Source organism: Miscanthus floridulus, chromosome 3 (genome assembly GCF_019320115.1).
Source record: "Miscanthus floridulus cultivar M001 chromosome 3, ASM1932011v1, whole genome shotgun sequence".
NCBI lineage: Eukaryota > Viridiplantae > Streptophyta > Magnoliopsida > Poales > Poaceae > Miscanthus > Miscanthus floridulus.
In genome coordinates this window covers 96,496,510-96,514,145 of record NC_089582.1, presented here as the reverse complement: position 1 = coordinate 96,514,145, position 17,636 = coordinate 96,496,510, and the positions used below count along the sequence as shown (strand labels likewise).

The 17,636-nt window shown below is 45.0% G+C and overlaps 1 pseudogene; it reads left to right on the top strand.

The window, feature by feature from the left end:
• Window positions 1–5,641: 5,641 nt before the first annotated feature.
• On the top strand, window positions 5,642–6,660 carry LOC136546197 (HMG-Y-related protein A-like; annotated as a pseudogene).
• The last annotated feature ends 10,976 nt before the right edge of the window (window positions 6,661–17,636 follow it).

The following is a 17,636-nucleotide window of genomic DNA, read 5'->3' as shown; positions in this document are numbered from 1 at the left end:
GTCATTGGTTCAAACCGGACTTGAAAGCTTAGGCAAATCAATTTAGTTCAATTTAACCATAGAAGCTCATGATAGTGATAAGAGTACAAGCACAAGACAACAATGCAAATGGATATCTAGTTTGTTTGTTTCAAATGGTATCTAGACTCAAGTATTTCATCAAGAATCTACAAATGATGTCTAGATCAACTCACAAGTGATATCCTATAAGTGGTACTCATGAAGATAGCAAATGTTCAAGAAATGGTTTTTATTGATAAATCCAACAAGTGGTTCCGTACTAGAAAATTCTTTCAAGTGATATCATATCTACATATGGTATCAATCATGCAAGACGATGGTTCCATAAATGATCCTCAACTTTAAGTGATCATCAAATGAAGAATGCATCCTTCACCTACAAGAGCTCAAGTGTATCAAATGGATGACCCATGCTATCACATAGGGGGAGATGTCCCACAAATTGATCTCAAGATCAAAAATTTTATGTGTGGTATCTTAAGAAGCCCTGTACAAGTTACAAGTGGTATCTACAAGTGGTGTCATTCCAACGATCAAGTGATGTCCATAAAAAATGCAAGATTCAAGCCTCAACCATCTACCCCAAATGTATACCTTTGCATCAATGAGAAGCTCACCTTTTATGGAAATTGATGACAAAGGGGGAGAGATTGTACAAAGATATGAAAGCTTTGAGATTGAGATTGTACAAGGCGGAGATATAAGATATAAAAGCTCAAAGAAGTAGAGGTTGGACATAGACATGGACAAAAAGGGAGCAACATTGAAGAAAAGAGATGGATCAAAATTCTTGGACAAGAGAAGCACACAAGTAGGGGGAGCAAGCTCATGAACTTTGATTGATTGCATTTGATATGTGCATATTCATGTGCTTGATTGCATTGCATAAGTTTTTAAATTCAATATGCATGCTTGTGTGGTGTATGCTAGTTGTAGAATTTGTTTGATGATTTGATAACTAGCATGCATAGGATGATAGCTAGACACTTGGTATGCTTTTCAAGTAATGCTAGTACCTTGCTTTTAATGTTGATCTCACAAGGTATCTAGTGCTTTCATTTCTAAGTGATATCTAGCTAACCATTGTGCTAAGGATGAACTTAAAGGTGCAACTCCGATTGGTACACGCTTCAAAGGTTTATTCTATACACCTTAGCATCATTTAGTAGTAATTATTCTCCCACAATTTTAATCTATGCATATGTGCAAGCTTCAAATTAAACACTCTAGCACATATGTAAGGGGAGCAAATACTACCATTTCGGGTTTGTGGTACTTGTCCAAAATCATTTTCACATGGTAAAATTGCTTGGGCAAGCAACATGAATCCAAAAGAGCTTAATTTCCATATCTTTGTAGAGTTGTCATCAATTACCAAAAAGGGGGAGATTGAAAGGTCCTCGTGTGGTTTTGGTAATTGAGTGACAACCTAGGTGGACTAATTGTGTTTATGTGAGATACATAGGTGATTAGTCCATAGGTACATATGTGTGAGCAACATATGCCATGAAGGTGAAAATGGCTTGGAGATGTTGCAAAGCTCACACATGTGATGATGAAGGAGCTCATTGCAAATGAGACATGACATTGAGTCATGAGATCAAGGTGGAGAAGATCAAGACAAGACTTGGCTTGATGGACCAGTTGCAAGTGTGAAGGGCAAGTCAGAGGCTTTGGAGTGATGGACCGCGTGGCGGTGAAGCTTGAGCAAGACTTGGCGCCGATGGACGAAGGCAATGGTGAAAAGCAAATGAAGTCAAGATCGATAAACCAATATGATCACGTGATGATATGAAGTGGATCATATCATTGTTGATCATGTTGGTGCATGTGTTGCATCAACATTGGAGGAGATGGAATGGAATGCGCAAGGCAAAGGTATAACCTAGGGCATTTTATTTCACCGGTCATAGGTGTGTAGAGAAGTTTGTGACCGGGTTTAGGATAGATGGCCATACTATCAAGAGGGGCAAACTTGTTTATATATCGGTCATCTAGTGCCACTCGAGTGATCTAACTTTGTATCGTCGCTAGGATTGAGTGGTGTGGCAAGTTGAGTGGCTAATCCTTTGAAAAATGATTGTGAAAATGCTAACACACATACACATGGTGGTGTACACTTGGTGGTGTTGGCACATTATATAAAGGAGATGAAGTCGGAGTTGATGTGGTTCAACTCGGTGATGGAACGGAGGTGAGAAAAGTTTGAAACTCCATCGGTGAAGTGTCTGCCCGTAGAGTGCGGACATTCCGATGGTGCCACCGGCGACCTATATAGAAAAGATTGGGTCTCGTAGAGTGGACCGGACGCTGGGGTCCTGTGTCTGGTCAGTGGCGGCCGAGAGCGTGCAGTATCGGTCTTCGACCGGATGCTGGCGCTAGAAGTGATCGGACGCTGGCAGGGTGTGTCCGGTCAGGCTGACGTACGGTGACATAGGCGACACAGAAAAGTTGGAGAAGGACCAGACGCTGATGCTGCGTTCGATCATGATTGATCGGACACATCTAGTCATGTCTGGTACCTTACTGGAAATGACTGGACTCTGGGGTTGCTGTGTCCGGTCCATTGTTGTTGTAGCGTCCGGTCGACAGATGACCGTTGAGATTGGGCGAACAATATTTGAAGCAGGGACATGTGGCGTGCATCGCACGACTGGACGCTGAGGTCCAGCGTCTCATCGATCAGACCGGAGCGTCCGGTTGTCCCAACTTTTGCCCAGTGAAGGGGTAACGGCTCTATTTGTTCGTGGGGTTATAAATAGAAGCCATGGTCGGCCTTGGGCCAATAGTGGTGCACACTAGAGCCTTGGTGGCTTATGTAGTAGTGCTTGGGAGTCCTTCATCTCACATATACTTGATAGTGATCGTTCAATTGTGTGAGAGAGCGATTCTAGTGCGATTGCATCATGAGGTTGCATCGAGTGGCACTAGGTGATCGAGTTGCAAGCCGATGGTGCTTGTTACTCTTGGAGGTTGCCACCTCCTAGATGGCTTGGTGGTGATCTCCGTCGAAGCCCGCAAGAAGATTGTACGGTGCTTTGGAGAAGAGCTTTGTGAGGGGCATTGTGCTCGCCCCGTGGGAGCGCGAAGAGCAACTCTAGTTGATCGTGTCATTGAGCTACCCTCACTTTCGGGGTAGGTTCTTGCGGTGCCCAACATGCGGGCTTGGTGGGTGATGCCAATTAGCCACCGAACCACCAAGTGAGCGGTCGACACAACGGGGATGTAGCGTGTTGGCAAACACATGAACCTCAGGAGAAAAATCACCCTATCAACCTTGTTCTTCCCATTGGTTTGCATCCTCATTACACAAGCTTGTAATTACTTTCATATACATTGTGCTTGTGTAGTTGCTCTTGTAATTAGTTAGCTTGTGTAGCTTACTAGTTACCTTCTTGCTTGTGTAGCATAGAAGTAGCTCCCTTGCGTGGCTAATTTGGTTTGTGTAACCTTGTTAGTCACTTTGCTTAGTTTGTGTAGCTAAGTATTTGCGCTCTCTAATTTGGCATTGGTTGCCTTGTTATTGAGCATTGCTAGTGAGCATTAGGTGGCTTTGTGCTTTTGCTTACTAGCATGTGTAGGAGCTCCCTTATTTCTTAAAGTACTAGTGGCATAGGTTTGTGTGACCTTGCTCCTAGAATTGGTTAGGTGAGTTTTAGCTACCCTGGCACCTTTGTTGCTTGATTAGTATCTTTGAAAGGTGCTAGAGAACATAGATAGAGGGGTGTAGTTTTGGCTAGATCGATAGTTTTAATTCCGCACTTGTTTCGGCTAGCCAACGCGATTAATTTTAGAAAAGACTATTCACCCCCCTCTAGTTTGCCATCTTGACCCTACATAAATGACAACCAAAATCATTAGTTTGCCAAATCTTTTAGCTTGGCATATTTTAGAAAAGCCAACCAAGCAAGCATTCTCTTGTTTAGGGACGGAGGGAGTAGGATAGATAGTGCTATAAAAAAGAGTAATGCTAAACAACACTCGAGTGTTTCTCTCCCTCTCAAGACTCGATTACTCTCCCTCTCATTCTTCTCCACCTCTGGCCTCTCCCCCTCTTCTTCCCTAACTCCAGTGGGCTTACAAGAGGCTCAGGGGAGGCAGCATGGTCAGACAGTGGGGACGTCGAGAGAGCGGCATTAGGGTTCTAGCGATGACGGCTGGGCCAAGGTGGGGCGAGGGCGCCCATGGCCATAGTGGCGGTGAGAGACGGATGAGGAAGAAAGAGGCTGCCACGGACATGGTAGGATCTTGCTGGAGCTCCACGGTGGGACGGTGGGCCATGGCCGCGACGACACATCATAAGAAGAAAGAAGAGATAGGGCTTAGGATGAGCTATGAGCCGTTGGATGATCAGATCAACAGTCCAGAAATTGTGTGTTTTCCCCTCAAAACATCCGAGTGCTCCCTGGACATATCCATAAAAAATCAAACCATAGGGATCCCGTCCTACACCGATTTGCGTGCGGTGTGCCTACCTGTCACCTTCTCCGTGTTCTCCGATGCTTCAACCAGCCACATCCGTCTGTGGACTGTGGCACACAAAAACCTATTCCATACATACCCTTTTAGGTGGGTCCAAGGCCTCGACTCAAGCTTGTTAGACTGACTCTAACAAGAAGATGCAAACCCAAAAATACGTCCCACATAGTGTTTTACCTGCCCAAAACATCCTCCAACAGCTGACCAAGACACATGACGCATTTTGCGTACCAACCCAAACGCTACGCAAAAAAGCATCGCCTCTCTCCTCGCTACTCAAATCTCCGATGGTGGCCCGCCCGCGCACGCCGCTCATGCGTCGGCGCCCTCCAACTCCCCCCTCCCCTCCATGTCCTCCTCCCTCTCCCCTCCCAGGCCTAACCCCACGCGGTCGTGACTCACCCGTGTGAGGGCGCGTGCGTGCATGGCATGGCCACCACCGCCCTCCTCCTCCCCCCTCCTCCTCCCTCTCCCCTCCCAAGCCTGACCCCATGACTCAGGCCGCCGCCACCGCCCGCGTCGAGCACCGTCGGCGCCACTCTGCCATCGAGCCTGGCTGATGCCACTGCGGCCACCCTACACCCGGGCTCGGCCAGATCTGAGGCCCCATGGTGCCCAACCCCTTACTGCCCATCCGGCGCTGAGAAGGCTCCACGGGCTCCACCTTCACTACCACCGAAGCCGAGGGCTGCTATCGCAGCTGTCGCCTCCTGATCCGAAGCTAGGGCACGGAGGGATGAGGACTGGGGAGGAGGTGCACGGGACCGCAGCTCGATGGCTTCCTAGGCCAGGCGGTTGTCCTTTGCTTCGGGATATGGGTCACTGTCGCGGCGAGCGAGGTAGGCAGCTCGGCGGCGTTGCTGTTGGAGAGGACTGAGTTATGGGTGCGTGACCTTTTCCTGTGTATAACCCAAAACCTGGAACGGGTGTCGTGTTTAGTTCTCATTTGTTGGAGACAGTCTTAAGGCCCATGAGTGGGTGTAGTACGTCAACATCCCAAACATACAACCGCCCCTGTACAGCACAGAACAGCCAGCCCTTCTCTGCTCTCGTCTTCCCCCGTCCGTCGCCTTCACCGACCCATCCAAAACCCCAAATCCTCTCTCCAAACCCCACTCACGCGCAACACGCCGCCGCATCCATGGCCGGCGAAGATGGCGCCGCCCCTCCCCCGCCTCCGCCCCCACTCCCGTCCTACCCTGAGGTATGATTCTCCCATTACATTCTATTCTCGCCGCCAATCTATCCATGGTAATTTTTTAATCTACCCTGTGCTGCTCGCAGGCATGCCCACCGTTGCGGCCGTTCGCTCGCACAGATGATCATGGAGGCAATCCGCGTGCTGGGAATCAAGAACGTCTCCAACAAGACTGCGATCTCGGTCTAGCACAACGCCATCCTTACGGGTCACCTCGCCCGCATGAAGGCCACCAGCGAGTTCGCCTTCCTAAGGAACAACTACCTCCTCCCCGACGACGATGACGACGACGGCGAGGAAGCCTCCCCGCTGCGCACCGATGGGCACAAGGACCTCGCCGCCGACACCGACGCTGAGGACACTACTGGCATGTTCGATGCCACTTCCTCCCTCCTCGACTTCGATGACGATGAGCTGCTTGCTCTCCCTATCGTGCTCGACGCTTATGACATTGCCGTGCTTGCTCCAGCTCCCGTTATCACCGCTGATGTCAACCCTGTTCCTACCAAGTGGAGACGCGGACGCCCCCCCCCGAAGCCCAAGGACCCTGTTGTTGTGGGCTCTAGTGGTGAGCCCGCTATAGCTCCTCCCATCGTCGCCGCTGATGCCGTTGCCGTGCCTGTCAAGCACGGGCGCAGACGTCCGCTGAAACCCAAGAACCCATCATCGACGACTCAGCTCCCACTGAGGCTTCCGTTGTCACCGCTGATGCTAATGCCAATGCCGTGCCTGTGAAGCGTGGGTGCGGACGCCCCCCCAAGCCCAAGGACCCCATCAATGAGGACACCGACCGGGCCACCAGCGGCATGCTCAGCCCATGTGGCCGTGGCCGCCCGCCCAAGAAGGCCCAGGTCGCTGTGGAAGATCCCAGTGGTGAGCTTGCTGCTGTTCCCGGCGTTGTTGCTGATGCCAGTGCTGTACCTGTCAGGCGTGGGCGTGGGCGTGGGCGTCCCCCAAGGTGAGTCTTTTAGGTGGTCTTTGGCCAAATGTCAGGACACATGCACGGAGTATTAAATATAGACTAATTATAAAACTAATTGTATAGTTTGCGATTAATTTATGAGACGAATATTTTAAGCCTAATTAGGCCATAATTTAACAATGTGGTGCTACAGTAACATGTGCTAATGATGGATTAATTAGGCTTAAAAATTCATCTCGTGGAGTACTGACGAATTATGTAATTTATTTTTTGAGTCTGTCTACCCAACAACCATGTGTTTTATGCAGTTTCAACACATGAATTTTTTTGCACCATAGAATTAAGATCCAACAGCCTCCATTTCCTTCTACCTCCAGCTTTCTTCTACCTCCAGACAATCATAAATCACAAGATCATAGATCACAAGAAACAATTTTTTTTCTATAGAAGGACAAATCACAAATCTTCTTGACGCGTTCCGATGCAGCCGTTCTGATGCAGCACTGTGAGTCACTGCCGAGTCACTCCCGAGGCCGTAGTAGCATGGCGTCCACGCCCTGCAGCTCCGACAGGATGGCGTGGCAGGACCTGACGGGTGAGCTCGCCGGAGCCGGTGATCACCGGTGAAAAAAGAGAGAAAAAATCCATGTGTTTTCCCCTAAAACACATGTGTGTTGTATAGCATTTCTGTTTGTTTTTTTATTAGTATCAAATATCCCGTGCAACATCCTCCCAACACACCTCCTAAATTTTAGTCACTATATCCAAACACCACCTTAAACCACGCACATTGAATTGTGTGATGGTAATGGTTGCAAGGTTTGGAACTTGAGAGTAGCCTGGCTCATCAAATTGAGTTCTGCACTAACTTTTGCAGTTGGTTGAATAGTATCGGTTAAAGAGTACTCTTAGTAATCTAGATGGGTTTCTGTACATTGAATGGTGGGTGATCTGTAATAGTTGACTGCTGCTGAGAGCGATTTAATCAGTGCTATTTTCCTCTTGTTGCTGCGTGCTAATTATGATGATGATATTTGCAATGTTGACGGTGTGGTGACTGTCTCCTGGACCTATTCCTGATCTGTGCATTTTGACTGGTCAAAACAAATGAGTCCAGGTCCGAAGTTTCCGAGATTCACCCGTTTCGGTCAGGTCTGAATTTGTTTTTGCATTTGAATCCCAGAACCTTGATTCTGTTTCAGTTTCTTGTTAGAGTATGGTGGTGTGCTACTGGATTATCGCTAAATTGTTCTAGCATACTGCTTGAGTACAGAATTAGTTCTTTAATCTGTTCTGACTTCCTGGATTATATACTAGTAAAACTTAATTATTTTTTTATCATCAAGTACACAGGTTATTTCGTTAAGGGTGGTTTATAGGAATTGCTTAGGGCTTATCTGTTATGCATCCGCATCTCAGCAAAGATTCAAGTTGGTAGTTTAAGGCTCAGTTCAATGCATATGTGATTTGGTTGTTAGTTTCCATTACTATTACACAAACATGTTCAGTGAAAGTAGAATTTTGTTTACACTTTTCTTTTGAACAGGAAGTTGATCATCACTCTGTTGGAGTACTACCAAAAGAATAAAAAATCTAGAGTCTATATCTTGAAGTTTTTCCTTGTCTGTGTGCAGCCCTTAATTAGTCTAGGAGTCATGGCATGGTTGGTTGAAGTATGATATGATATGATATGATATGATATGATATGATATGATATGATTTGTGGTAGGTTCTTGCATTTGAACTATGGTTGGACAACGTGACATTGCAGAGAAGAATTTAGCTTTTATTGTCAATGAATTATCAGTTTGACTTCAGCGTAATGATGCATGTCAATATATTGCTGCATTGTTCTAGCATGCTGGCTTGATTGTATTTTTTGTAAGAACTTGTGCTACTTGCTGGACTATGATAGTAAAGTTGTACTGCTTCTTTGTTTAGGATCATTAAGGCATACATGCTATTTTGGTAAGAGAGGTTTAAATGTATCAGATGCAAAGTGAACTAAAACTCTAGCGCCTAGAGGTGTAGTCGTCACTTATTTTTTTTACCCATAGTTCATCCCTATTAATAGTCAACATAGCGTCGATTTGGATTGTCTGGGTGTGCTTACAGTTGGTATTTTAAGCCTGTGTTCAATGGATATATGATATGGTTGTTTGGCAAGTGCCTTCACTATCACAACTTCACAAGAACATGTTTAGTGGAAATAGAATTTTGTTACCAGTCCTTGAACTGGAAGCTGACCATCTGTCAGAATTAACCCATTAGATATAATGCTTGCGATAGCTTGTTTCTTTTGGACAACTGGAGTATCACACTTATATTATTTGAAACATTTTCACATGGAGACATTATTGTGTTTTTTTTCAGGTTTGAGTGTCCTTTTTTTTGACAAGGGGTTTGAGTGTCCTTGATTAATATCCTGAGATGTCATGACTGATTAATGTATGATGATACGACCTTGTATATGTGTCCTAAACATGATCCAGGAACAACCATTACATTCTAGTTGAAAAATATCTGCAACTTTTTGTGATTTGAAACACGAATCTGCAATTTTTTGTGAAATTTGAGCATTTATGTATATCTTGCAAATTTCAGCATATAAATTCACATAATCATTTGGACATCTTTTACAATAACGAGTCTGATGATTTTAAGGTTGCCATGCCAGGGTTGAATTTCTTGTGCACTTATGTTTTATGTTGATGAATGTCCATGGCATCATCATCTTTTCCACCCACGCCTTTTCTAGATGAATTTAGTTAGTTTTTTTCCCCAAATGTCACCAGGCGTGACTGCAGATCAGCAATTTCTTGCTTATTTTCTGGGCCTGTATAGCAGTGATCCTTGCACACTTCTTATTTGATATGCTAGGAAGTAAGAGCGTGTTTGGTTCGGGACTTCGGGCGTTTTACCTCGTTACCACCGGTTCACAGCGGCATCATCACCTCATTTGCTTCCGATTGACGCGGTGTCTGAAACCTGTGTTGTCTTCAGAATGATAGTGCCCATCGCCCGGAGTTATCGATTGATCGACTGCGCCCGGCACTTCTCTTCCCCGTCTCCGCTTGCGGGAAGCGGGATATTCGTGACTTCGTTCGCATCCTAATAGCCAAACAAAAGCTGCCATCTACACTAACAGATAGCAGCGTGAGCTGATTACATTACGATAATGATAAGCCACGGACGTCTGTCCGACGGACCGACCCACCTGCATCACTCACCTGCGCTGCGCGCCGTGCGTCTAAACCCACGTCGCCCATCCGCGCCGCGCGCCCCCGCCCCACTCTGTGCTTGCTGAGACTGCCGCCCCACTCCGCCTCGCTCCCTCCCTCCCGTCACACGTGCAGTCTGTTCCCACCAGTCGCGCGTGCTGCCTGCCCGATTGAGCCAAGGCCGTTGCTAGTGGTGCTGACGATGGTGGTGCTTGTGCGTCGCCGCTCGCCGCTGGCTCCCACCCCGACGTCTGGAATCGACCAGCTCCGGCCTTCCCTATGTTGCAAAATGCATGTTTAAAGTATTTCAGGTGTTTCGGATATATGTTTTAGATGTTTTATATGGATGTTGCAATAGTAGTTTTTGGATGTTGCACATGTTGCAATAGTTATACACGTATGTTGTAAGAATTTATTCAAAATGTTTCATCTATTTCAGACGCATGTTTCAAGTGTTTTATCTGGATGTTGCATATGTTGCAATGGCTATGTTGCAAATGTATGTTTCAAAAGTTTTATTTGTTTCAGACGTATGTTGCAATTGTTTAATCTGAGTGTTATAAAAGCAAATCTAGATGTAGGGTTGTTGAGCGAGGAAGAGAGAGATAGCTTGGGAGCCATGGCGGCGCCGATGTGGGGAGGAGGCGCAGGCCACGTAGCGTCGGTGTGGAAGAGATGGGGGAGTCATCGAGCGGTGCGGAAGATGTGGGCGCGAAGTGGTGTGGAAGAGGAGGGCGAGGCGCTGATGTGGAAGAGATAGGGTCGAGTCATCCGGGCGGTGTGGGCAGCGGAGTGGAAGGGAACGGCCCGAACACAGGCGTGGGAAGCTGAGTTGGCACAAACGGTGCGTGAATCTGAGAGACCAAGGTGGAGCAGACGCGGACGCCCGGACACGTGCAACCATGTGCGCTAGTCTTTCCACATTACATTAGTGTTACCATCACAAAAGTTGAACCAAACAACAACTTGAGAACAAGCCAACAATGAATTTCTTTAGTTGTGTCTGATGTTAGAAATGATTCACCTTAGAAGATGTGAATGCCATTTAGTGGCTTGCCGTCATGGCTTCCAATGTGCTGAAGGCATGTTTGTTTCCGTGATAAGCGAACGCGGCTCAGATGCTGCATTGGTGATTTCTCATCATGTAGTTTATTTTTCAACATATCCTATTGCGGGCGGCCGGCGGACGCGCATTCACGTGAGGTGTTCGGCAGACCTTTCTCGTGATTTCGGCTTGAAAGAATCTAGCAAGTGGCCTAGAGAGGGCTGTGATGAGGATATCACTTCTTCATCACATACAAGCCAAGGAGAGGAGGAGGACCAGCATGGACGTCCAATTCATCTTTCTCATGGTGGAGGCCTAGTCCAATTGAAGTTGGAGCCCATCTCGGGTTCTAAGACTAGTCTGCCTTAAACTGGTCACCCAGGACGCATTCAGACTTTGTTTTCGATGATCCACATATGGTTCAAAGCTAATTTGATAAGGAAACCAGTCCAAGTGGTCTCATGTCAAAATACCTTTGGAATCAACGGGAATCGTTGAAACAAGTCAGCATCCAGAATCTGTCAGGGTGCTATGACACCGTCTTTTGGTCCGTTGGACCGTGTATCGTGTTTAGGCCCATTAGAGAGCGCGTCTAGGGGGTGACGCCCAAGACTCTATAAATAACAGTTGTCGCTCTTCTTAGGGTTTGGGTTTTGTTTACTTCTTTATTTCCTCGTGAAACAGACATCGTTTTGCTGCAACTGTGCCGCCAAGGCTGCTTGCTGTGAACCAGGGCCTCAGTTCTTGATTTTGTTCGCCTGTGGCGATTAGTCCTTTCAAATAAAGACTTGAACTCCTTATTATCATAAGCCTCATATTTATTTGTAATTTCAGATTGCGTTCAACCCGTTCTTACTTATGTTCTCGATTCGCTTGTAGGAAAGCCTTCTCAATGAGGTCAATCGCGTTCGCGTGGTTGATAACCAACGGAGTAATGGTGTAACGGTTGCGGGGGTCTGAATCAGTCTTAGTTTGAAGCCTAGATCGTGAACATCGAGTCTCCACCAATCGATGCTATCATACCTTTCGGAAGATCGGGCCTAGTCTACATCAAGTGGTATCAGAGACCTTGTTGCCCGTTAGTTATAACTTTGTTTTTTCCTTTAGATTGTTACTGTTTTTGCATTACCTATAGTCCACAAAAAGCCAAAAACTATACAGAGCCACATATTCCCTGTCATATAGCCTCGTTGTGCCATGCAATTTCGTCTCTGTGTCGCGTGGTTGAGTTTGTGCCCTAGGTCAAACTCTGGTTGCTGGTTTTAGATTGATTTTGAGTCCAGTTTGTGTTTTTCCTTTGTTTTTCATCATAATCTGTGAACACCTTCAAGTCTTGCTGTGTTTCCTTTATATCCATCAAACCCTAGTCCACGTCATCTAATTTGTTATACTTGTCTTCACTGTTTCTATCAAATCCTTGCTGTCATGACTAATTTTGCGCGCATTGTTCCTATTTTGTCCTCTAATTCGGAGTAAGTTCGTAAAACTGGTCTAGTTTTCGCATACGAACTCAGATTTCGACGTTCCATATATCAAAATCGATCAAAAAAAATTTCGGATCCATCCATCCCCTGTCTTTTCAGGGTCAGAGATTTTTATTTTAGTCAAAAACTGGTCACAAGATCCTATTTTCGTGGTCACAAGCTTTTTGTCGATTTTGAGCATGTCTTCTAAAATTTCCACAGGCCACGCCTTTCACTTGTCTAAGCTCATATTTTCTGTGGTTACTTCTTTTGTGCTCCTAAGTGAAGAAAAAATATCAAAAAAATAAAAAGAAAAAGTCAAAGAATCCCAAAAAACACCGACAGTCCAAAAATAAAGAAAAAAGAGGGGCAGAAGTGGAACAATATCTAGAGGAGCACATAGAGAGCGCCATTTGAGCTGTGTTTGCATGTGCTGATTTCTGCCTTATTCCTAATCATATTCCTGCTATTCACATCACTTGATACATCTAGTACTTGGAACGTGAATAGGCCAACAACTAAGACAAGTACTTGGGATATTTATTCAGCTTTGCTATTCAATTGCGAATTTTGCTATTCCTTGCTACTATATTGTGCCTGTCCAAGCTCCACTTTCTTCTAACCAAGTACAGGTTCGCCTTACAACTGTTACACTCAAGCTACAATGGTATCATAGTCACCGACCGATTGCACCGCATGTTGCTTTGGTAAGAACACTTGTAAGACCGTGGTAAGACGCTTGAGAGTTAAGTGCTTTGTTTTTCCTTGTCCACAACCTAAGTAGTTGGTAGGGATAATACTATTTGTGTTGTCTTCTTCTTTCTACTAACCATGTCAGGAAAAGCGGAAGGCAGCGGCAAAGGAAACGGGGACACACCTATAGATTTCAATGACTGTGTTTCTAAGAATGAGCTTCGTGCCGTTCTTGATGACAAGTTCAATGAGACCCTTCAACAAATCACCAACTTGGCCAAGAGGATTGAAGATGTTGAACAACGACATCCTGGACCACGTCCTGAAGATGATGATCTCTCTAAGGAGGATGATGGCGACACAGAGGCTAAAGCCGAAGCTCAACAACGCGCTGAGGATGCACATAACCATAATCAGTTGAACTTTAACCGACACAGTATGGGAGGTAATAACCAAGGTAATAATGATCATTTCTCTAAAACCAAGTTTAAGATACCTCCTTTTTCTAGTTCTGCTGATCCTGAAGCATATTTAGATTGGGGGATGGCTGTAGATAAAAAATTTAGCTCCCATCAAGTCCCTAAAGAATATAGAGTTAGACTTGTTACTAGTGAGTTTACTAGTTTTGCTCTTTTCTGGTGGAATGATATTTGCAATAATGCTAATGCTAATGCTGATGCTCAAATACCTCAAACCTAGACTGTACTTAAATGACGAATGAAATCGAGATTTGTTCCTCCATACTATCAGCGTGATCTACGATTAAAACTGCAATGTTTAAATCAAGGTAGTAAGACTGTTGAGGAATATTATCAGGAGCTTTTAATTGGTCTAGCACGTAGTAACATACAAGAGGATGAAATGGATAAATGTTCTAGATTTTTTGGAGGTTTGTGTCGTGAAATACAGGATGTTCTTGACTATAAAGAATGGACTAAATTTTCCCAATTATATCATTATGCTCTTAAAGCTGAAAGGGAAGTACAGGGACGACAACCTAGGCGTTCCATGACTCCATCCACTCCTTCATGTCCAACTGAGGTGAGTAAATTTTCTGATGTGCAGACACCACCAGCGCTTGTAAAGAAGAGTTCTTCTATCACTCCTTCCAGTGGACCTGCTACACCTTCCTCTAGCAGCTCTTCTAAAATTGTTTGCCACAGCTGTAAGGGCATGGGACATATTGCTAAAGAATGCCCTAGCAAACACGCATATATTGCTACTGATGATGGTGGGTATCCTAGTGCTAGTGATGTAGAGAATGAATTTGCACTTGCAACTGATCTTTATGCAGATAAATTTGCGGATAGTGCTGAAGATCCTGATGAGGTAATTGATAGTGTGACATACACTGCAAACTACAAATCAATCCTTGTTCAGCGTATTTTGAGTACACAAGTTGAGCCAGTAGACAAGCTACAACGCCACAATTTGTTTCAAATGTTCCTCATTGTCAATAATTTTCATGTTCGTGCTATAATTGATAGAGGGAGCAGCAATAACTTAGTAAGTTTTGAGCTTGTCAAGACCCTTGGTTTATCTACACGTGCTCTTCCACATTCATACCATGTTCAGTGGTTCAACAATAGTGGTAAGGCAAAGGTAACACAATCTGCTCGTGTGCATTTTTCTATCGGATCATACTATGATTATGTTGATTTTGATGTCGTGCCTATGCAAGCTTGTTCACTTTTGTTAGGCCATCCTTGGCAATATGATAATAATGTTCTACATCATGGTAGGCAAAATAGATATACTTTTATATTTAAGGGAAAGACCGTTGCTTTACTTCCTTTAACTCCTGCTGAAATTGTGCAATATGAAAAGGAACTTGCTGAAAAGAAAAATAAAGGCTGTGATAAAGACTTTATCAAACCAACAAATGAACCATCAAGTAACATAAAAGAACTTTTATTTGCTCTTAAATCTGTTCTTGCTGATCATGATGAACCTTGTTATGCTTTAACTTGTACATCGCCTATATGTTCACTTGGTCCTGCTTCTAGTGCTATGCCTCTTGTTGGTACTAACCTTTTGCAAGAGGAGGATGAATTCCCAGCAGGGAAGCCACCATGGCAGCCGCCTTTGCGAAGGATTGGGCACCAAGATGAACATCTTCTTACGGAGCCATTGTTGCTGTCATCCAATGGAGGAGACGATCTACTTCAGTCGAGGACGACTTCAATTCAAGAAAGGGGGGATGATGAGGACATCACTTCTTCATCACATACAAGCCAAGGAGAGGAGAAGGACCAGCATGGGCATCCAATTCATCTTTCTCATGGTGGAGGCCCAGTCCAATTGAAGTTGGAGCCCATCTCGGGTTCCACGACCAGTCTACCTTAAATTAGTCACCCAGGATGCATTCGGACTCCGTTTTCGATAATCCACATATGGTTGGAAAGCTAATTTGATAAGGAAGCCAGTCCAAGTGGTCTCATGTCAAAATACCTTTGGAATCAACAGGAATCATTGAAACAAGTTAGTGTCCAGAATCTACCAGGGTGCTACGACATTGTCTTTTGGTCCGTTGGACTGTGTATCATGTTTGGGCCCATTAGGGGGTGCGTCCAGGGGGTGACGCCCAAGACTCTATAAATAGCAGCCGTCACTCTTCTTAGGGTTTGGGTTTTTTTAGTTCTTGATTTCCTCGTGAAACATACATCGTTTTGCTGCAACTGTGCCGCCAAGGCTGCTTGCTGTGAACCAGGGCCTTAGTTCTTGATCTTGTTCGCCTGTGCCGATTAGTCCTTTCGAATAAAGACTTGAACTCCTTCTTGTTATCATAAGCCTCATATTTATTTACAATTTCAGATTGCGTTCATCCCATTCTTGCTTGTGTTCTCGATTCGCTTGCAGGAAAGCCTTCTCAACGAGGTCAATCGCGTTCGCGTGGTTGATAACCAATGGAGCAGTGGTGTAATGGTTGTGGGGGTCCGAATCAGTCTTGGTTTGAAGCCTAGATCATGAACGTCAAGTCTCCACCAATCGACGCTATCATTCCTTTCAGAAGATTGGGCCTAGTCTACATCAGGGTGAATAGGTCTTTTTCTAAAATTTAATCAACTTATGAAAACAGTCAGAACGTGGAACCTCCGGGTTTCAGCAAGGAGGTTCTAGGGCGCAGAGGTTCCGGGACTGAGCGTGGAACCTCCGGGGATCAGAGTATGAAATTGATCTACTGCGGAATTTAACGAATGAAAAATAGATCAAATGTAATACCAGCCTTCCTGGGGAGTATGTTGACCTATCCAAACAGTCGGTTGCACCTAGAAGATGAGGAATTCATAGATCAGATGCAAACCCTAAAAATCAATCCAAATGACAAGTAATAGCAACAACAACAACAACAGCAATCACAGTGAACACAAGGATTTATCTCGTGGTTCAACTCACCACAAAGGCTTGTTTACATCCACGTTGTTGAGGTTAGCCACAAAGGCTATGGAGTCTCTTTCAACTCGCTCCTCTTCTCCAACCTATGGCCAAGGCAATGGGTTAGAGGGTTCCACTAAGTCACAAAGAGTAATACAAACTTCCTGGTGCTCAACCACAATGGATTGGGAGCTACCGGGCGATCGCTAGCCGTCTAGGAGCCAAGCTCAAGAGTAATGAACACACCAAGCGGTTAGGGCTTCACCAAGTGCACAAGAACGGAGGAGAAGGATCTTCTTGAGCTTTCTCACACTCTCTAGAGCCAAATCTCTCAAGGAATCACAAAGATTTGAGCAAGGGAGTTGGGAGCACCAAGCTTGGGTGAGAGAGAGAGAGCTTCAGTTTGAGTCTGAGTGAATGAGGAAGAAGATGACCATTGGGGGCGAAGGGGTATGGTATAAATACCACCTATGACACCCATAAAATGGTCTAGTTAGACAGACCTCGGAGCCTTTGTGTTTGATCGTGGAGGTTCCGCGTAGGCTAGAGCAGATAAGAATTCAGCTCGGCTGGCTTTTTGTGGCTGGGATTATTTGAGTTGAAGATAGAGTTTTGAGCACTTGGTTCCACCCAGCACACCATTAGTATCCCCTTGATAGTATGACTTGTCCTATGACTCAATTTCAAAATATAAAATGAATTAACATAGCTCTTTGAGCCATTGCAAGCCATCGATTCAAGTTGGAGAACCTCCTCCTTTGTTTCTTTGCATCCACGATTAAAGATATTCTGTCAAACACTTGTCAAAGCCATTAGTCCTTTAATTATGTGGTCAATATCACCAAAACCCACTTAGAGCTTGATTGTACTTACAATCTCCCCCTTTTTGGTAAATGTTGACAACACAATTAAAGCTTACATTTAATTGAAAGATTGAGCTTTTGATAGCAATAATACAAGGGCCCCCCCCTTAATATATGCAAGATTTGTTTGGAATTATAAAAATGTCCTTCAAGGCATACTCTGCATATATTAAGAGCAAGTGTGAAAGATACATTGTATTCATGCCATCGTGGGGTACAAAAGAAGTGTGTCAAATAATAATCTATGATGCGTATGATAGTTTATGCACAAAAGAAAATATCCTAGGTCTGCTGATCGCGGAGCCTTCGGGCCAAAGCGCAAAGCCTCTGCATTCTGCACACTTAGAATCTTCTAA